Source organism: Heptranchias perlo, chromosome 4 (assembly GCF_035084215.1).
Source record: "Heptranchias perlo isolate sHepPer1 chromosome 4, sHepPer1.hap1, whole genome shotgun sequence".
Classification (NCBI taxonomy): Eukaryota; Metazoa; Chordata; class Chondrichthyes; order Hexanchiformes; family Hexanchidae; genus Heptranchias; species Heptranchias perlo.
The window spans coordinates 84,274,663-84,297,139 of NC_090328.1; the positions used below are offsets into that span (position 1 = coordinate 84,274,663).

General features: G+C 43.1%; 1 protein-coding gene and 1 long non-coding RNA gene across 2 annotated transcripts in view; one reads left to right on the forward strand and one right to left on the reverse strand.

Annotated features, from left to right (window-relative positions):
* Positions 1-22,477, reverse strand: part of LOC137321076 (A disintegrin and metalloproteinase with thrombospondin motifs 19-like) — a 464,190-nt gene that overhangs the window by 247,777 nt on the left and 193,936 nt on the right. The window lies entirely within an intron of this gene.
* Positions 4,753-9,166, forward strand: LOC137320544 (uncharacterized). The gene is made up of 3 exons (XR_010962581.1): positions 4,753-4,859; positions 7,094-7,197; positions 9,036-9,166. It is a non-coding gene; the product is annotated as an uncharacterized lncRNA (long non-coding RNA).

Here is a 22,477-nt window from a genome sequence, read left to right on the forward strand (position 1 = left end):
TTGTTGGAGGCCAATCATCTCAGCCACAGGATGTTGCTGCAGGAGTTCCTCAGAGCAGTGTACGAGGCCCAACCATCTTCAGCTGCTTCATCAATGACCTTCCCTCCATCATAAGGTCAGAAATGGGGATGTTCGCTGATAATTGCACAGTGTTCAGTTGCATTCGCATCCCCTCAGATAATGAAGCAGTCCGTGCCCGCATGCAGCAAGGCCTGGACAACATCCAGGTTTGGGCTGATAAGTGGCAAGTAACATTCGCACTAGACAAGTGCCAGGCAATGACCATCTCCAACAACAGAGAGTCTAATCACCTCCATTTGACATTCAACGGCATTACCATCGCCGAATCCCCCACTATCAACATCCTGGGGGTCACCATTGACCAGAAACTTAACTGGACCAGCCATATAAATACTGTGGCCACAAAAGCAGGTCAGAGACTGGGTATTCTGCGGCGAGTGATTCACCTCCTGACTCCCCAAAGCCTTTTCACCATCTACAAGGTACAAGTGAGGAGTGTGATGGAATACTCTCCACTTGCCTGGTTGAGTGCAGCTCCAACAACACTCAAGAAGCTCAACACCATCCAGGACAAAGCAGCCCACTTGAATGGCACCCTATCCACCACCTTAAACATTCACTCCCTCCACCACTGGCGCACTGTGGCTACAGTGTGTACCATCTACAAGATGCACTGTAGCAACTCGCCAAGGCGTCTTCGACAACACTTCCCAAACCCGCAACCTCTACCATCTAGAAGGACAAGGGCAGCAGGAGCATGGGAACACCACCACCTGCACGTTCCCCTCCAAGTCACACACCATCCTGGAAATATATCGCCGTTCCTTCATCGTCACTGGGTCAAAATCCTCGAATGCCCTACCTTTTTTTAAATTCATTCATGGGATGTGGGCGTCGCTGGCAAGGTACGTAACAGCACTGTGGGAATACCTCACCACACGGACTGCAGCAGCTCACAAAGAAGGCTCACCATCATCTTCTTAAGGGCAATTAGGGATGGGCAATAAATGCTGGCCTTGCCTACAGTGCCCACATCCTATGAATGAATAATAAAAAATCCTGTCCTCTGAGCTGAATGAGAAATGATAGCAACAGAAGTACAATAGGGGTGGATTTGCAGGCACCTGGCATTATGGCGCTTCAAGCAGGTAGAAAATTGCACCAATGAGTAAAGTATGTAATAACAATTAATAAAAATATCCAACTTCATTCTGGGTCATAATCAACTGTAGAACTGACACACTGATTAAGCACAGTTAGTTTGAAATATTAACCAATATGACTAACTCTTTTATTGTGATTTGCTGCTTGCCACGTTTTTAAAATCACAATTCTTTGCAATGGTAACCTACCTATTTTTGATGCAATGTTAGTTTTATTGTCACTTTCTTCTATTGTCGCATTTTCGCACAAAATGTTCATATATGTTGGTCACAATGAGTCAGAGGATTTGTTCTCTTACCTATCTATCATTTTTGTGTTACTGCTTCTCTCTCTTCCCCTTCTGCTTCTTTCTCTGTTTCTCAGCTTTTCTGCTTCTTTTTCTCTCCTGTTGCTCTCTTTTGCTTTATGCTTCTTTCTTTTCTTTTCTGCTTCTCTCCCTTTCTATTCTTTTCTTCAGTCCTTCTGGGTGGGAGGTGGGTCGGTTGCATAATGTGGCACGATGGGGAAGTGAGCCATCGAAGGCTGCATGCCACATTTTCTGCTGGTGGGCAGTGGATTCAGCATTGGGGTAGAGATCCGGCCAGCATGGCGGGCCGCTTTTGCAGCGTTGTGTGGTGGGTTCCTGGGCAGATGGCGGTGGGGCCAGAGATGATGGTGACGGGAGAAATCTGGTGAGGGCTGTTGGTGATGGGTCAAAGAGCCAAAGGGCAGCAGTAGAAGCAATGTGAACGGAGAAATGCTCCACCCCCCTTTGCCTCATACCTAGTCCCTCACCTACACTTACAGGCTCCCTCTTAAACCTGACCCCTCCCACCAACCGCAGCACCCCATCTCCTCCCATCCCCCTTCTCCCACTGCATCACTGCTGGCTGCTCAAGGACATTCCAAATGAGACAGGTTCCTATCAAGCCCTCTGAGTTTAACTTATCCACAAACTTGTGGCATAGAACATTGCCTTTGTAATGTTTGATTCCGAAGGACCATGTGCTTTTTCAAAACATTGGTGAGTATACAGCCACGAGTTTCTTCACATCAGAACTAATCTGGCATAGAAATTGTCAATCAACAGGAAAACTTTTTAATGAGAAATGCCATATAATGTTTCCTCAGTGTTCTGGGCCAATAGCAAAGATTGTAACTGAATTTGTAAGTCCTGAGATCATCCTGCATCATTTGTACTTTTGTACGACATTTTTTAAATCCTCAATGATAGTGGCGACATTATGAATGGGAATCTCACAGCCAAATCCTGTTTTTATTTCCTGTCTTTAAAAGAAGCAGGAAGCCTACAGAAATTCTATTTTTTGAAGGAAAATTGCAAGCAAGGGGCAATGCATAGCAAACCTATGACTCAGCAACACTTTATTTTGCAATTGGCCTCTTTATTGTTCTAATCGAACTGTCTAATGGAGTCTCCCATCAAGTTGATGAATGAGTCAATCAAAGTAATGCTTCTATTGATTCACATACCAATCCTCTAGCCACAATTATTTTCCTATGGGGGTGTCAATCAGTCATCTGCAAATTTTTTTCACTAATCTTCTATGATTAACTAAGGGCTATGATCGCTCTAAAGCACAGAACTGACTTTTTATGGACCATTGAGTAATTTGTGTAATGTCAAAAACAATTAGACCACACACCAGCCATCATTAGTATTAGCCTATTCTGCCTTACTTCAGGGTTGATCTGACATAGAATATTAAAATAACTAGATATGACATTTAAGTGAAATTTAACTGTGAACTTTACCACAAACTTACTTAAATACTGAACCTCATTTGTTTCCCTATCATCTGCTCTTTAAAACAATAAACATTCTAATAATTGAAAATGCTTATTTTGGTTTAACTCAATATAAACTGGTTTGTAACAGTTATCAACATCCAAACCCTTTGAGCTGCCAAAGGATATCTTCAAGAATATTGCAGGTCACACATACAAATATTTAAAGATGCTTTACCCCAGCCTGTAACTTGATCAAACTTGGTATATATCAGTTGGAGCAAAGGCTAACACTTCCAGCAGCACAAGCTGCTAACTAAAGATCAAACTGCGAAGGGCCACTTGCCAGAAGTTTATGAATTGCATTTTTATTGTGAAGACAATTTTATTCACATAGCAAGTTACCTCTGATCTTTACGTGGTAGAAACACCATGTTCTACCACGGATGAAAAAAACAAGGAGAACAGAAAAACTGTATTCGCTCTTATGGTCTTGTGAGTTTGGCTATAATTAATGTTAATGGTCTACCAATTCTGATAAGCAGCTTTACTGGATAAAGGAAGATGTTTGATCTTTATCCTCCACAAACCATGGATAAATCAGCCGACCTTAATTAGGGTGTCTGCTGATTTTAAAAGAAGCTTGTCCTTGCACTTTGTGATTTATTCACCAAGAATTATAGTCCTAAGACTACATATCATTCTGGTGGCCCTCCTCTGGACCTTATTTAGGCCTGGATATCCCCACCATGTGAAAGGATGAAAACTGAACACAGTATTCTAGGTGCAGCTATACCAAGGTCTTCTATAAAGCAAGTATCATGTTGTTAGATTCATATTTAACTCTCTTAGCTATATATCCTATCACCCTATTCAATTCCCTACAGGCTGACGACACTGGTCATGGAGCTTCATTGTTTTGTGAACTATGACTGACAGGTCCCTCTCTTGCTCTGCAGTCTTAAGTGAGTAACCCTGCATAACTTACACATGCTTAGAATTACCCTGGCTCAAATACATCATGCTTTATTTAGCTGCATTGAAGGACATATGCCACACACAGGCCCAGTCCCCCAATGTACCTAGATCTGCCTGCAATCTGTTTTTTTTTCATTTAAAGTCCCAGCTCCTGCACACATCTTTAGGATTCTCCCATTTTTCAGTAAAAGGATTTCACCATGCCAGTGAATGAGGCGTCCAGTTAACTATTTCTTGATTGACACTAAGGCAGAATGTTACATTCCACAGTAAAAACTTCATGTTATGTGGTCATCATTTCAAAGATGCAGTACAATACACAATACCAGACTCAAATCCCAGTTTGGAACTGGCGATTTTCAAATCTGGTCGAGTTTTCCAGCATCTGTTATTTATAATTTTGGATATGATGGGACCAAACAAACCCCCTTACAAGGAATGAAATGCAGGTGTAGCTGCTGTATTTACCCAAATAGAGCTGGGATCCAAGTACTCTTCCAGCAATAGTGTAATTCCAAGATAGGGTTTTGCCATCTAGGAACATAGGAGCAGGAGTAGGCCATTTAGCCCCATGAGTGTTATCTGCCATCCAATTAGATCATGGCTGATCTGCACCTCAACTCCATCCGTTCCTGAAGCGTTTGCACTCTAGTATAGCAAAAATGCCCATTTCTGGGAACTACAATTACTGATATATAAGGTGTACCACTTTCTGATGGAGATACTACAGTTGTGAGGCAGTATTATGCACATGCATCCTACAACATTGCTTTATGTTTCCTTGTCAGACTGAAAAAGACATCTCTGAAATTTTTGCACATTGGTGTTGAAATACTGGTATTACAGCTATGATGTGGAGATGCCGGTGATGGACTGGGGTGGACAAATGTAAGGAATCTTACAACACCAGGTTATAGTCCAACAGTTTTATTTGAAAATCACAAGCTTTTGGAGATTATCTTCTTTGTCAGGTGAGTGAGTGAATGAGAGGTTCTCAAATTGCATATCTTATATTAGGCTGGGACACCATCACACCAATCAAAGGTGGCGTTGGTGTTCAGACAGGTTAGCCACGGAACAGCTGACTGCAATGCATCTCTCCTCCTTTCCCAGGTGTCAGCCTTGGCTCAGTGATAGCACTCTTGCCTGAGTCAGAAGGTCGTAGGCTCATGTCCCACTCCAGGGACTTGAGCACATTACCTAGGCTTACACTCCAATGCAGTACTGAGTGAGTGCTGCACTGTCGGAGGTGCCGTCTTTTTGGACGAGATGTTAAATTGAGGTCCCATCTGCCCTCACAGGCGGATGTATAAGATCCCATGGCACCATTTGATGAACAGCAGGGGATTTCTGCCAGTATCCTGGCCAACATTTTTCACTCAACCAACATCACCAAATACAGATTATTTGGTCATTATCTTATAGAATCATAGAAGTTACAACATGGAAACAGGCCCTTCGGCCCAACATGTCCATGTCGCCCAGTTTATACCACTAAGCTAGTCCCAATTGCCTGCACTTGGCCCATATCCCTCTATACCCATCTTACCCATGTAACTGTCCAAATGCTTTTTAAAAGACAAAATTGTACCCGCCTCTACTACTGCCTCTGGCAGCTCGTTCCAGACACTCACCACCCTTTGAGTGAAAAAATTGCCCCTCTGGACCCTTTTGTATCTCTCCCCTCTCACCTTAAATCTATGCCCCCTCGTTATAGACTCCCCTACCTTTGGGAAAAGATTTTGACTATCGATCTTATCTATGCCCCTCATTATTTTATAGACTTCTATAAGATCACCCCTTAACCTCCTACTCTCCAGGGAAAAAAGTCCCAGTCTGTCTAACCTCTCCCTGTAAGTCAAACCATCAAGTCCCGGTAGCATCCTAGTAAATCTTTTCTGCACTCTTTCTAATTTAATAATATCCTTTCTATAATAGGGTGAATCACAGAAATGATACAGCACAGAAGGAGGCCATTCAGCCCATCGTGCCTGTGCTGGTTTTTTGAAAGAGCTATCCAATTTGTCCCACCACCCTGCTCTTTCCCCATAGACCTTTTTTTCCACTTCCAAGTATTTATCCAATTCCCTTTTGAAATCTATTGAATCTGCTTCCACCACCCTTTCAGGCAATGCATTCCAGGTCATAACAACTCGCTAAGCAAAAATTTTTCTCATCTCCCCTCTGGTTCCTTTACCAATTATCTTAAATCTTTGTCCTTTGGTTACTAACCCTTCTGCCACTGGAAACAGTTTCTCCTTATTTACTCTATCAAAACCCTTCATAATTTTGAACACCTCTATCAATCTCCCTTTAACCTTCTTTGCTCTAAGGAGAACAATCCCAGCTTCTCTAGTCTCTCCAAGGCCTTCCTAAAGTGTGATGCCGGAATTGGTCACATTATTCAAGCCAGGGCCTAACCAGGGTTTTGTAAAGTTTTAGCATAACTTCCTTGCTTTTGTACTCTATGCCTCTATTTATAAAGCCAACAATCTCATTACTGTTTCTGGAATCTTACTGTGTGCAAATTTGTTGCTATTTTTTTCCATACATTACAACAGTGACTACAATTTAAAATACCTCATCGGCTGTGAAGCACTTAGGATGTTCTGAGACCATGAAGGGTACTGTATAAATGCAAATTCTTTCTTGCGCTGCAATAATGACATTATTGCCAAAATTATAGCCAAAAAGAATTGGGCCCAACACTTTATATGGCCAATTAAATGTGTAAAAAGAATCATTTCTATATTACTTCAAATGTGCATTTTTCTCAATCCAAGGAAAGTAGTAATGCATTTTCTAATTCAGGCATTGCTACCTGGATTAAGATACTACAACTGTAAATGGTCAGACTGAGACAGAATTATTTACCTGGTAATAACTGGAAAAGGTAGCACCCAATTCCAATTTTGTCATGGTTGTAGCTTTATTTTACTCTCCTACCCTTCAACAGATCTATAGTACACATGTGGCCAGTCATGCAATCACAGCTGTATTGCACCTTGATGTATTGCTGCTCTTTAGGTACAGGATGTACCTACACTCTAATGACCTTGATAATGACCTCTAACTGGTTCATCATAACACCTAACTGGTAACCAAAACACCGTACATGCCAATCGTCAGCATTGCAAGCTGGCAGTTATTGTTTCAACCCATGTGTCAGCTTATTTTACAAGAATAAATCATGTTTTTTCGCTAGGACTGGTACGAACCAATCCGATTAATTGGAAGGTGGGATTGGAGGCTGTCAAAGTTAATCAGCTCAGTTGAAAGATGGGATTGCAAGCTGATTGAACCAATCAGGTCAGTTGAAAGGTAAAATGGGACAATCAACTCAATGTTATTTTCTCCCACTATTGATTGTACAAGAATTTGAGGCAGAAAAACTTTACAATGTACTGATGATGCCAGAGATTCAGTTACAGATGTGTTTAGTTAATGTTTTCCCCCAACAGTCTATATCACAAACAACCTACTAGAATGTAGGCTTTAAAAACTTTATTTTCCTCAAAGGAACCTTCTGGGGCATGCCTGATTATTGTCTTTTGTGAAGATTTATTTTCTTCAAGACTGGTGCACCAACTTTTTGAGATAAGGAGGACCAGCATAGATTTGTTAAAGGCAAATTGTGATTCACTAACTTGATTGAGTTTTTTGATGAGGTAACAAAGAGGGTTGATGAGGGCAATGCAGTTGATGTTGTGTATATGGACTTCCAAAAGGCACTTGGTAAAGTGCCACATAATAGGCTTGCCAATAAAATTGAAGCCCACGGAATAAAAGGGGCAGTGGCCACATGGATATGAAATTGGCTAAGTAACAGGAAACAGAGGGTAGTAGTGAACAGCTGTCTTTCAGATTGGAGGAAGGTATACAGTGGTGTTCTCCAGGGGTCGGTACTGGGACCACTGCTTTTTTTGATATGTATTAATGACTTGGACTTGGGTGTACAGGGCACAATTTCAAAATTTGCAGATGACACAAAACTTTGAAGTGTGATAATCAGTGAAGAGGATAGCAATAGACTTCAAGAGGACATAGACAGGCTGGTGGAATGGGCGGACACGTGGCAGATGAAATTTAACGCTGAGAAGTGTGAGGTGATACATTTTGGTAGGAAGAATGAGGAGAGGCAATATAAACTAAGGGGTACAACTTTAAAGGGGGGTGCAGGAACAGAGAGACCTGGGGGTATATGTACACAGGTCATTGAAGGTGGCAGGAGAGGTTGAGAAAGCGGTTAAGAAAGAATATCGGATCCTGGGCTTTATAAATAGAGGCATAGAGTACAAAAGCGAGGATGTTATGTTGAAGGTTTATAAAACATTAGTTCAGCCACAATTGGAGTATTGTGTCCAATTCTGGGCATCGCACTTTAGGAAGGATGTGAAGGCCTTAGAGAGGGTGCAGAAAAGATTTACTAGAATGGTTCCATGGATGAGGGACCTCAGTTACGTAGATAGACTGGAAAAGGTGGGATTGTTCTCCTTAGAGCAGAGAAAGTTGAGAGGAGATTTGATAGAGGTGTTCAAAATCATGAAGGATCTAGACAAAATAAAGAAAGAAAAACTGTTCCCACTAGCAGAAAGGTTGCGAACCAGAGGACATAGGTTTAAGGTGATTGGCAAAAGAAGGAAAGATGACAGGAGGAAAAACTATTTTATACAGCGAGTGGTTAGGATCCAAAATGCACTACCTGAAAGGGTGGTGGAAGCAGGGTCAATTGTGGCTTTCAAAAAGGAATTAGATAGGTACCTGAAGGAGAAACATTTAGAAGGCTACTGGGAAAGAGCAGGGGAATGGGACTAGCAGGTTTGCCTCCTTCTGTGCCATAACCATTCTATGATTCTATGATTCCTGTGGTGAATGCATTAACTGTCTTTATTTGACTATTTCGATTACTGTACTTTTGGAATTGCCAAGCTTTTGAAAGATAACAGGAAGTGCCGTTAGAATGGTGATGAGCTTTACTTAATATAAAAAATTATGCTGAAATTCCCATATTTACCACTGTGAAATGTGATGGAGACATTTGGCCTTCTTGTGGATGAGTTGTAGCATCCAGTTATATTCGGTAACTTTGAAAACTGTTCACAGTTATTTACGCACTTGTGACAAGAGATTTCTTTGTTAATGTGCAGTATCTGGAGAAAGAACCCACACTGGTCAACATCCACGAGGTAATGTGAACTACAACATCAATAACCAATAAGAATACGACAGATTGGAAACCTCAGACTGGAGGCAATTGGTCAAGTGCAACTGAGAGCACAAAATTCAGCTCCTCAAACCTGTTCCTGCTGTTTAATTTTTTAAAATTAAGATTGTAATGTGTAATGTTTTTTTTATTTCCAGTGAAAATAAACGTTTCTGACAGCATTAAAAGAGCAATATAGGCTGGAAATTACCCCTGGTGATAATGGCAGACAGATGTTTCATGCATTTATATGGTATTTCTCTTTCCATTATTTTAATGGAAATATTAACAGTTCTATTTTAAATGGGTTGGTGCTTCTATTAAAACAACAACAATTTGCATTTATAGAATCATAGAATCTTACAGCACAGAAGGAGGCCAATCGGCCCATCGTGCCTACGCCGGCTCTTTGAAAGAACTATCCAATTACTCTGACTCCCCTGCTCTTTCCCCACAGCCCTGCAATTTTCTCCCCTTCAAGTATTTATCCAATTCCCTTTTGAAAGTTACCACTAAATCTGCTTCCACTACCCTTTCAGGTATTCCAGATCATAATAACCCACTTCGTAAATTTTTTTTTCCTCATCACACCTCTGGCTCTTTTTCTAATTACCTTAAACCTGTGTCAACAATAGGGTGTTCAAGTACAAATCAACCAAAAGTAGTGCTTTGTTGCTACCTCAGACAAACAATATGCAATTGTCTTAGAGGCTAAGTTGAGGCCAGTGGGATGGACTACACTTATACATGACTGTTTCTTGACTCAACATGTCAATGAAGCAACCAGGGATGATAATATATTAGATCTAGTGTTTAGTAGTGAGCCACACCTCATATCGGGCCTCCATTTGGGGGAGCACCTGGGCAACAGTGACCATAACATTATACGTTTTCAACTGGCTGGTAGAACCAAAGCTACTGAAAATTTGTAACTCTTACCAGATTTCAGAAGGGCAAACTTTGCTAAAATGGCACACGATTTGGAATGAGTTAATTGGCTAACCATACTAGGTGGTGATGAGACCGATGTAGAATACAAATGGAAAGTTTTTAAGAACAAGATAAAAAATGTGGAAGACAAATATGTACCCAAAGTCAAAAGAAGGGAATGTGGTAAGAAAAAACCAAGGTGGCTGACTGGTCATGTACAAAACCAAATAAGATGCAAACAAAAATGTTTCTATAATCTTACGGCATCTAATACAACTAAACAGAGTTAAGTACCAAGAACAGCTAAAGAAGACAAAGGCTGCTATTAGATCTGCTGAACGGATAATGGAAAAGAGAATTGTGGACAATTGTGGAGGTAATGGGAAAAACTTTTTCAGTTATGTAAAGAGTCAGAGGACTGTAAAGACTGTATTGGGCCATTGAAGGACGCTCGAGGACAGGTTACGAAGGACTCACTGGGTATGGAAGAAATATCAAATGAGTATTTTGCATCGGTCTTCACTTTTGAAGATAATGTTAAACTGTTTAACGATATTAATACTAGAACTAGTAATATTAACATTGATGAACATATTGTTTTAGATACAGCAGCTGAGCTGGATGATATTCACCTGAGGGTTCTCAGGGAGATGGGACACGCGCTGTGCAAGCCTTTTGTCCGTACTTTTAACAGCTCACTGCACTCTGGCACTGTTCCCATAGACTGGAAGGAGGCAAATGTAGTACCCATCTTTAAGAAAGGTATATATTACTGACTCGGGTAACTATAGGTCCATTCGTTTGACATCAGTAATAGGAAGGATACTTGAGGGTATCATTAGGGATGTGATATATGATTACTTGAACAGAGAGGGACATATTGGGGACATCTAACATGGCTTCAAAAAAGGTCATGTCTAACAAATTTGATTATATTTTTGAAGAAGTCACCAAGATGGTGGATGAGGGAAGTCCAGTGGACACTGTCTACTTAGACTTTCAAAAAGCGTCTGACAAGGTACTGCACAAGAGGCTTCTCTACATGTTTGAAGCCTCTGGTATTAGTGGTAATATAATGAGCTGGATTGAGAACTGAATGGAAGGACGTAGGCAGAAAGTAGTTTTAGATGGATTTGGATCTGTTTGGAGACCAGTCACCAATGCTGTCCTGTAGGGATTGGTGTTGGGACCGTTGCTCTTTACTATTTTTTTAATGATCTAGATGTAGGTGTTGAGGGTACGATCTGCAAATTTGCAGATGATACCAAGATCTGTGTCGGAACAGTAGACGATGCTTGACTGCTTCAGGTGAATCTTGATGTGTTGGGAGACTGTGCTCGTGACTGGCAAATGATGTTTGAAGAAGTGAAGTGTTATGAATGTGGGTAGGACAAATGCTCAACATACAAACACCCTTCAGGGAAAACATTAAAGCAGGTGGAGAAAGAAAGAGTTCTAGTGCATAGATCTCTAAAGGTTCGTGAGCAATGCCGTGAAGCGATGGCTAGAGCAAATAGGGTGTTGGGGTGCATTTATAGGACAATTGACTATAAGACAAAGCTTACTATTTTGTCCTTTTACAAGACCTTGGTCAGGCCTCATTTGGAATACTGTGTCCCGTTTTGGTCTCCTCACATGGTGGATAATATTGAAGCTTTGGAAAGGGTGCAGAGGAGGGACACTAGACTAATTCCCAGCTTAAAGCATCTCAGTTATCAAGATAGGTTAAAAGAGCTGGGACTCTACACTTTAGAGAAGGGTAGACTTAGGGGTGATCGGATTGATGTTTATAAGATGATGAAAGGAATTGATTGTGTTCCAGTTGAGAGTTTTCTTCAATTAAATACATTAAGGAGGACCAGGGGTTGCAATTTTAAGATGTACAAGGCCAGATTTAGGTTCAATGTCAGGAAGTGGTTCTTTTCCCAGAGAATAGTGGACCTCTGGAACATGCAGTGGACATTGATTTGCTGAATTCCTTCAAGCGAGAGCTGGGCCTGTTTCTGGCTGGGACGGAGATCACTTCTTACAAAAGGGAGATAATGTAATGCATAGAATTATCAGGGCCAGAGTGGTCTCCTGGACTAGTTTCGATCGCCAAAGGGGTTGGAGAGGAATTTCCCAGATTTCTTTCCCCCAAATTGGCCTGGGTTTTTGTCTGGTTTATTGCCTCTCCCAGGAGATCACGTGGTGTGGTGGGGAGTGTATATATTGTGATACACAAGGTATTACAATTGTGTGGGACAGGCTGGATGGACCAGAGGGTCTTTTCTTGTCCATCATTGTTCGTATGTTCATATTTATAATGTAACACAAGATACTTACAGATGAGGAAGGCCATTCAGCTCATCTTAATTCATCCATCCAGAACAATCCTACACAACCCCTTTGCTGCATCTAATTGTTTCTTAAATGATTCCCAGGTTTTCGCCTCCACCACTCTGTCTAGAAGTCCATTCCAAGTGTTGACCATTTTCTGAGTGAAGAAAAACTTCCTGATATCAGTTCTAATGTATCCAAATATCTTTCTGTGGCTGTTTCAGATGGTCCAACGTCTAATCAAGCATCTGATTGTGTTGCCACAGTGATTGTGGGTCGTATAATCATAATGTTGAAAGCATTTCCTTTTTAATGAGGGTGGCTATCTAATACTAAAATAACTTGGTTCCATCATACAGTCATTATTTTTATTCTTTTTTGCATATCATTGACCATCCTCAATTCTTTACACGTGAGCAGCACAGCTGATTTATAGATATAATGATACCCAGAGAATCACAGTTAGACTGCACTCATAGTCTTGCTGAAAATGTAGGACTGAAAATGGTTGTGAGGCTTTCTGTCCACATCTGCTGGAAATGCTGTTTGCTGCTCAGAGTCTTCCAACAATTTCTTTGTTTTATCCCTTGGGAAGATGGAACTAGAAGTTCAGAAAACCTTCATCCACAGGAACTCTCTAGGGTGATGGTCATACCACCCCTATTTACTTAAGGGCACTCTGCTTATTGATCTATCTAACCAGTGTGGGCATCTCAATCTTGTTGAAGACCAGTATCAGAGTGCAAAAATACTTTTCCTCTTTCTCGCTCTTGGGCCATCTCATGCCTCGAAGCAGGCAGACCATTTGCTCCCAGGCCAGGTACTGCTCTGAAATTAGCTACTTGTAGCCGACACTTGTAGTCTTTCGAGTGAACGTTCTACTAATGATCCAGTGCATGCTCCTCTGCCTCCAAAACAGCTGGGGCCACCTCTCCAGGCATCTCCATGTCCAGGCCTTTTTGAATGATGAAGTTGTGCAGAGAACAGCAAGCTGCAACTATGCTCGAAAGTATACTGTAGGCCCCCTTCTGATCTATCAAGGCAGTGAAAGCGTCTCTTTAACAGTCCTATGATTCTCTCTATCACAAGTGTACTCGAGGCATGTGCTTCAATATGGCACTTCTTAGCTGTTGTACTTGCACTCACAGATCAGCCATTATCCATGGTAACCAGGGTTATTCTTTGACACCCACAAGCAATTTGACTATCTTCCTTGTAGAGTTCAGGGAACGTGGAATACCTGAAAATGAAAGAATCATGGCAACTTCCAGCAAATCTGGCACTGACGTGAGGATTCTTTGCAACTAGTCACACACTATCTGGACATTCAGTGAGTATTCCCATTTTATTAAGACAGTTGAAGGGGTTAACTATTGAAGCTCTTAGTACTGCATGGGTGCACTTTGGGGAACTTAGCATCATGATAAAACTAGGTGGCCTTATGACGCCTAATGCCCATCTCAGGCCCCCTTGTGAAATCCAGTCTCGACTCAGCCTGATGTTAGCAACAGGCACTGCTCTTTTCATTTGTTTATCGTTACCCTTGGTACTTTGGGGGTGCAAGCCCATTTCAACGAGATCAATTTTGGGCCGCTTTCCTCGCCGACAGTGGCCCTCATGTAAATCTCGGGGGGGGGGAGGTGGGAGGGAGTAAAATGGGAGGAGAGCTGATCGTGAGCCGGAAGTGGCCCTCGGGAGTGATGCGGAGCTGGGAGGAGCAAGAGTGCTCCTCCCAGCTCCCATAACAGCAGTGAAAAAAAATAACTTATGTGGAATTTACAGCACAGAAACAGGCCTTTCGGCCCACGTGGTCTATACCAGTGTTTATGCTCCACACAAGCCTCCTCCCTCTCTACTTCATCTAACCCTATCAGCATATCCTTCTATTCCTTTCTCCCTCATGTACTTACCTAGCTTCCCCTTAAATGCATCCATGCCATTCGCCTCAATTACTCCTTGTAGTAGCAAGTTCCACATTCTAACCACTCTCTGGGTAAAGAAGTTTCTCCTGAATTCCTTACTGGATATTTAGTGACCATCTTATATTTGTGACCTCTAATTTTGGACTCCGCCATAAGTGGAAACATCTTCTCTATGCCTATCCTTTACAGTTTTAAAGACCTCTATTAGGTCACCCCTCAGCCTTCTCTTTTCTAGAGGAAAGAGCCCCAGCCTGTTCAGTCTTTCCTGATAGCTATAACCTCTTAGTTCTGGATCTTTGTAAATCTTTTTTGCACCTTCTCCAGTGCCTCTATATCCTTTTTGTAATATGGAGACCAAAACTGTGTGTAGTACTCTTAAGTGTGGTCTAACCAAGATTCTATATAAATTTAACATAACCTCTCTGCTTTTTATTTCTATTCCTCTTTAAATGAACCCCATTTGTTTGCATTTTTTAAGGCCATACCTATTTGGTGGGGGCTGCTTGCTGAGCCACATCTGCAACATATTCAAGGGGTCTAACAGCTGTTTTAGGCAGCCGCCCGGGGTGCCTGCTAAGCCACCTTTACCAATACGGAGGTGACCTTAACGCATGCGCAGATTGGGTGCGGGACGACGTGCCCTGAAATTGGTCCTTTATGTCTTTCTTTTGCACCAGGAAAAGAAAGAACAATTTTTATCCCCATATGTACAGCAGGTAAGAGGAAGAAGAAATTATTTTGCAGACTCATGGGGCAGTCAAAGGCAAACAAATGGTTGGGGGAGGAGGGAATCATCAAACTGAAAAGACTTTCATCCTATGAATCTGAGGTGCTTTCAAACCCAGGTTCAGTATACGATCCAATTCTTTACTCTGAAGGATAATGAATGAAAATAAAATGAATTCATGCCACTGTTTAAGACAACTTAAAGCTTTACATACTGCAATAAACTAATAACATTTTTCATTTTACATTATATTTTGGAACAATTAGTGCTACAGTCTGATTTTATGAATGTACACTCCCATTGAGGCTGTCCACTGGAAGCACACAGATGTAAAATTAGCCCTTCTGTGTCAGCACAGCACAAGCCAAAGCCCTTCTAACAAAGGCAGAAAATAGAGCAGTAATCATTATTTGATCTCTAGTCAAATGCTGGTCACAGTCTGAACAAAAGGAGAGTGCCTCTGTTTGAATCTTGTCCAAAAACTGTGATGAATGCCACCTATCACCGATAGGTGTTAATGCAGCCAAATACTGACAGCAGACTGCCTTATTTGGGCAATATCAAGCGTGTATATTGCTCCCACAAAGCTCCCCTGTGCATGACGTAGTTGTACTTAGTAGTGTCGCCAGATGAAAAGTGTTCTGTTTTCTAACACTGTCAACCTTCACCCCATGAACACAACATAAACTGTAACATGAAAAAGGGCTATTAAAACAGAAAGAAACATAACCATGATTACATGTTTTAAATAGCTTGTATTATGGTAAGTTACAGTAATCTCTTAATTGGAAAACACACATTGGAGGGATAAATTAATTAAGATGGTAAGATCTGAAAAAGTATATTCAACACAAATAAAAATTTTGAGAGGGAAATCTTGATGCAAAATTTTACTCCAGAGGCTTATGTCTATCAAAACCTATTCTTTTTTTGTTTATTTTCTTTCTCCTTCTCTTCTGAAGGTGCTAACTCATACAGACGTACAGCTCCATAGGTGCTGGCTGATCTCCAATACCTCACCCAAATGGTCATTTTTCATGTGTGAGCCTAGATGGTGATTGTTAACAGATTACTTGACCATTACAGCTAAGCCGGAACTGTCCTCACCCAACATTCGCACATGCATGCTTACCAGCTGGGGCACTGCATCACAATCAGGAATGGGAACTCGAGCTAATTTGTACACCTCCCAACCCTTGGGCCATTAAGACCCTAGCTGAGATAACCAAACAGCCTGTAACCTTCCTGGACCATATGGCTCAGTTCCAATTTATTTTAAATTGACTAATGCTTCCATTAAGACAGAGGAATGCCATACAAATGTGCTAAGTGTTTATCCGCTGTTATTGTCAACAGTAATGTACAGCATTATGAGGTAGATTTTCAAATTAGCGACAGGAATGCATTTGAGTGTGGAAGTCACTGTGCCCGCATGATTTCCCATCCTTCGTGCCCAAATTCCCAATATGGTAAATTTTCAACTTCTGCACAGCTGCCACAGAGCCCCGCTTGCCAAGAGCACTTTTTTTTTATTCGTTCATGGGATGTGGGCGTCGCTGGCGAGGCCGACATTTATTGCCCATCCCTAATTGCCCTCGAGAAGGTGGTGGTGAGCCGCCTTCTTGAACCGCTGCAGTCCGTGTGGTGACGGTTCTCCCACAATGCTGTTAGAAAGGGAGTTCCAGGATTTTGACCCAGCGACGATTAAGGAACGGCGATATATTTCCAAGTCGGGATGGTGTGTGACTTGGAGGAGAATGTGCAGGTGGTGTTGTTCCCATGTGCCTGCTGCCCTTGTCCTTCTTGGTGGTAGAGGTCGCGGGTTTGGGAGGTGCTGTCGAAGAAGCCTTGGCGAGTTGCTGCAGTGCATCCTGTGGATGATACACACTGCAGCCACTGTGCGCCGGTGGTGAAGAGAGTGAATGTTTAGGGTGGTGGATGGGGTGTCAATCAAGTGGGCTGCTTTGTCCTGGATGGTGTCGAGCTTCTTGAGTGTGGTTGGAGCTGCACTCATCCAAGCAAGTGGAGAGTATTCCATTACACTCCTGATTTGTGCCTTGTAGATGGTGGAAAGGCTTTGGGGAGTCAGGAGGTGAGTCACTCGCCATAGAATACCCAGCCTCTGACCTGCTCTCGTAGCCACAGTATTTATATGGCTGGTCCGGTTAAGTTTCTGGTCAATGGTGACCCCCAGGATGTTGATTGTGGGGGATTCGGCGATGGTAATGCCGCTGAATGTCAAGGGGAGGTGGTTAGACTCTCTCTTGTTGGAGATGGTCATTGCCTGGCAGTTGTCTGGCGCGAATGTTACTTGCCACTTATGAGCCCAAGCCTGGATGTTGTCCAGGTCTTGCTGCATACGGGCTCGGACTGCTTCATTATTTGAGGGGTTGCGAATGGAACTGAATACTGTGCAATCATCAGCGAACATCCCCATTTCTGACCTTATGATGGAGGGAAGGTCATTGATGAAGCAGCTGAAGATGGTTGGGCCTAGGACACTGCCCTGAGGAACTCCTGCAGCAATGCCCTGTGGCTGAGATGATTGGCCTCCAACAACCGCGACCATCTTCCTTTGTGCTAGGTATGACTCCAGCCACTGGAGAGTTTTCCCCCTGATTCCCATTGACTTCAATTTTACTAGGGCTCCTTGGTGCCACACTCGGTCAAATGCTGCCTTAATGTCAAGGGCAGTCACTCTCACCACACCTCTGGAATTCAGCTCTTTTGTCCATGTTTGGACCAAGGCTGTAATGAGGTCTGGAGCCGAGTGGTCCTGGCGGAATCCAAACTGAGCATCGGTGAGCAGGTTATTGGTGAGTAAGTGCCGCTTGATAGCACTGTCGATGACACCTTCCATCACTTTGCTGATGATTGAGAGTAGACTGATGGGGCAGTAATTGGCCGGATTGGATTTGTCCTGCTTTTTGTGGGAAGGACATACCTGGGCAATTTTCCACATTGTCGGGTAGATGCCAGTGTTGTAGCTGTATTGGAACAGCTTGGCTAGAGGGGCAGCTAGTTCCGGAACACAGGTCTTCAGCACTACAGCCGGGATGTTGTCGGGGCCCATGGCCTTTACTGTATCCAGTGCACTCAGCCGTTTCTTGATATCACATGGAGTGAATCGAATTGGTTGAAGACTGGCTTCTGTGATGGTGGGGATATCCGGAGGAGGCCGAGATGGATCATCCACTCGGCACGTCTGGCTGGATGGATCATCCACTCGGCACGTCTGGCTGAAGATGGTTGCAAACGCTTCAGCCTTGTCTTTTGCACTCACGTGCTGGACTCCGCCATCATTGAGGATGGGGATGTTTGCAGAGCCTCCTCCTCCAGTTAGTTGTTTAATTGTCCACCACCATTCACGACTGGATGTGGCAGGACTGCAGAGCTTTGATCTGATCCGTTGGTTGTGGAATCGCTTAGCTCTGTCTATAGCATGTTGCTTCCGCTGTTTACCTTGCATGTAGTCCTGAGTTGTAGCTTCACCAGGTTGGCACCTCATTTTTAGGTACGCCTGATGCTGCTCCTGGCATGCTCTTCTACACTCCTCATTGAACCAGGGTTGATCCCCTGGCTTGTTGGTAATGGTAGAGTGAGGAATATGCCGGGCCATGAGGTTACAGATTGTGCTGGAATACAATTCTGCTGCTGCTGATGGCCCACAGTGCCTCATGGATGCCCAGTTTTGAGCTGCTAGATCTCTTCTGAATCTATCCCATTTAGCACGGTGGTAGTGCCACACAACACGTTGGATGGTGTCCTCAGTGCGAAGACGGGACTTCGTCTCCACGAGGACTGTGCGGTGGTCACTCCTACCAATACTGTCATGGACAGATGCATTTGCAACAGGTAGATTGGTGAGGATGAGGTCAAGTAAGTTTTTCCCTCATGTTGGTTCGCTCACCACCTGCCGCAGGCCCAGTCTGGCAGTTATGTCCTTCAGGACTCGGCCAGGTCGGTCAGTCCTGGTGCTACCGAGCCACTCTTGGTGATGGACATTGAAGTCCCCCACCCAGAGTACATTTTTTGCCCTTGCTACCCTCAGTGCTTCCAAGTGGTGCTCAACATGGAGGAGGACTGATTCATCAGCTGAGGGAGGGTGGTAGGTGGTAATCAGCAGGAGGTTTCCTTGCCCATGTTTGACCTGATGCTATGAGATTTCATGGGGTCCAGAGTCAATGTTGAGGACTCCCAGGGCCACTCCCTCCTGACTGTTTATCACTGTACCGCCACCTCTGGTGGGTCTGTCCTGCCGGTGGGACAGGACATACCCAGGGATGGTGATGGAAGAGTCTGGGACATTGGCTGAAAAGTATGATTCTGTGAGTATGGCTATGTCAGTCTGTTGCTTGACTAGTCTGTGGGACAGCTCTCCCAATTTTGACACAAGTCGCCAGATGTTAGTGAGGAGGACTTTGCAGGGTCGACTGGGCTTGGTTTGCCCTTGTTGTGTCCGGTGCCTCGTGGTCCGATGCCGGGTGGTCCATCCGGTTTTATTCTTATTATGACTTTTTGTAGCGAGATTTTGCAACTGAGTGGCTTGCTAGGCCATTTCAGAGGGCAAATAAGAATCAACCACATTGCTGTGGGTCTGGAGTCACATATAGGCCAGACCGGGTAAGGACGGCAGGTTTCCTTCCCTAAAAGGCATTCGTGAACCAGATGGGTTTTTACGACAATCCGGTAGTTTCATGGCCACCATTACTGATACTAGTATTTTAATTCCAGATTTTTATTTAATTAATTTTAATTTAAATTCACCAACTGCCATGGCGGGATTTGAACTCATGACTCTGGATTATTAGTCCAGTAACATAACCACTATGCTACCGTACTTATCAGTAAACCAAACGAGCTCAGTCGTAGGAATACAGGAATTGCTTGACGTGAAATGACCACAGTTCATCCAGTTTGTTTTCTGCTATCCTGGTAGTCGCATGATACAACAATAATGGAGTTGTTGACTAATCATGGCAATCAATCTCTATCAATTAGTCTGCAACAGACCCAGACAAGAAGTGAGGAAGACACTCAGACCATTATTTTCTGACCATTAAAATGGATTTGGAACCAATGGAAAGTCAAGGGCTGCAGTCACGTGACTTTCTGTCTTGCGCTTTGGTGGGTGAGGGTCTGCGGCGGATGCATGATATATCCTACATACACACTCCCCGGGAACAAATTCTGCCCCAGGAGCACTAATCTGTGGATTCTACCCCTATTTCTTCAACAAAATGAAACTAAACCTGGTTCAAATGAAGATTAAATTCACTCGGATTTTTGCTCTTCTGTTTTACATAGGGTATATAACACATTATGGACCACTTTGCGATGAAACACAGCGGAACATTCTCATGACAGCATAGAACTTGCCAACAAAATATATGAGAGTAAACAGATTATGGATTCATTATTCATTAACAATTAGGTATTCTCAGCAAATTTTCCACAAATGTGACTTGTGTCACAGAAACGTTGATGAGTAACACTAAATTGTGACTCATCAAGCTTTTAATAAAAATATGTAATTCTACCCTAAGAAATATAAAAGGGACATGATAACAACAGGCAAACAACGGCACTTCATGTCACATGCTACACTTGGTTTGCAGCAGTCTGTAAAATTGCTACTGAGAGGAGAAAAATGAATTGCCACTTTTTCAATCCTGATTGCAATCAAGAATTCTGGTTTTCAGTTACACAGTTCTCCAGCTGCCAGGGCCATAACTTTGGACATGTCCACACCTCAGGTTACCTCAGGAAGAAGGAGATAAAATCTGACAGGAGATGTGCTGTCAAGTAAATTTGATATGCCACAATAAATTTTAGCCAAAAAGATCCAGCACACAAACAAAAAGGCAGTACATCATTGCCTGTCATTGAGTTACCAGGAGAGGATCAACCACCCGCATCTCTGGTGCAAAGGAGGATAGGTTTTTTACATATTGGACCACAAAACAGTTGCATCACCATGTACGATAATGCTTCCAGTTGGGACATGTAGTCTGAGAAACAGATACAAACAACTGATCGGTTCCCTAGTATTTAGAAAGCCTATTAGCCGAATTGATAAATGCGTTCTGATTTTTTTCGACCAACTAATAGGCTTTCCAAATCAAAAACTCACAAAGGAACGTGAATGATGGAGGTTTCCAGCTAAGACTTCCACTTGTTCTTCAATTGAACCAGAAGCAAAGCATGTTAATCCTAGTAAGACCTTTATATAGATAATCACAGCATGACTTCTGTCCGTGTGGAGTTCAGATTTCACCTTTGAGCTCATTACAGAGGTGCAGCGCTTTGTGCTTATTGAGCCTACATCTCCTGATTACTTAGGTGTCTGCCTGATCCTAGAAAACTACCCAGACAGAATTATCTTCACTGAAAAAGTGTTGTATTGTTGGGGGAGATAAGTGATATCAAACATGTTTACAAATGGTTCAAAGTTAGTGATATACACTGGGCAACTCCATTTATAAAAGGTAAATACAGAGGGCGCTAAATTGGGCCGTGTAGCGTCCGTTGTTTCGGCGCCACACAACCTCTCTGACATCCAAGATGGCGTCTTGGGACTTAACGCTCAACTCAATGCACAGTCTTAACTCCGACCATCTGAACGTGTCTTAGAGTGCCTGGAGGACCCCCCACCAGCGCTATTTAAAGGGACCAGGCAGGATTTACAGGTTAGTGGCTGGATTATTGCTTCTGGCTACCGAGACATTTGTAACTGTTTTTGGAGGTCTCCTATACTTCAATACTAGGACGCGGGGACATAGCCTAACATTTAGAGCCAGGACATGCAGGAGTGAGGTTAGGAAATGCTTCTACACACAAAGGGTGGGAGATGTTTGGAATGCTCTTCTGCAGACGGCAGTTTTTGCTAGCTCACTTATGAATGTTAAATCTGAGATTGATAGATTTCTGTGAACCAAGGGTATTAAGGGATATAGGGCTAAGACAGGTATATGGAGTTAGGTCACAGGTTCACCATAATGTCACTGAATGTAGAACAGGCTCGAGGGGCAAAGTGCCACTGCCACTTGCTGTTTCCTGATATGCGCCACCTTCTCCTGCAAGAAAGCGGGACGTGTGTCTGGGTGATGTGCCCGTCATGGTTGAATATCTGCCAGTGTGTGTGACCTGTGAGTTGTGGGTGGGCGGCTTGAAACAGTGGTAATGTGTCAGGGTGAGAAGAAGCATCTGGTTGGAAGAGTTGAGTAGTGATGGAAAAAGTTTGTTGGTATGTGGGGGATGGGGGGGGTGTAGTGCATGGAGCGGTTGGTAGGAGACAGTTGACCTCACTCACCTTGACCACTCATGTCAAAGCATTGAACTTCTTCACGCACTACATCCATGTTCACGATGCTATGCACCTGGCATTGACTTTGTCTTCCGCTGCTTCCCCCTGCCTTTTGGATATATGACTGGAGGGCCTATGCCCCCCCCACTGCATTTATAGGATGTCCCTCCTTCTGTCCATCT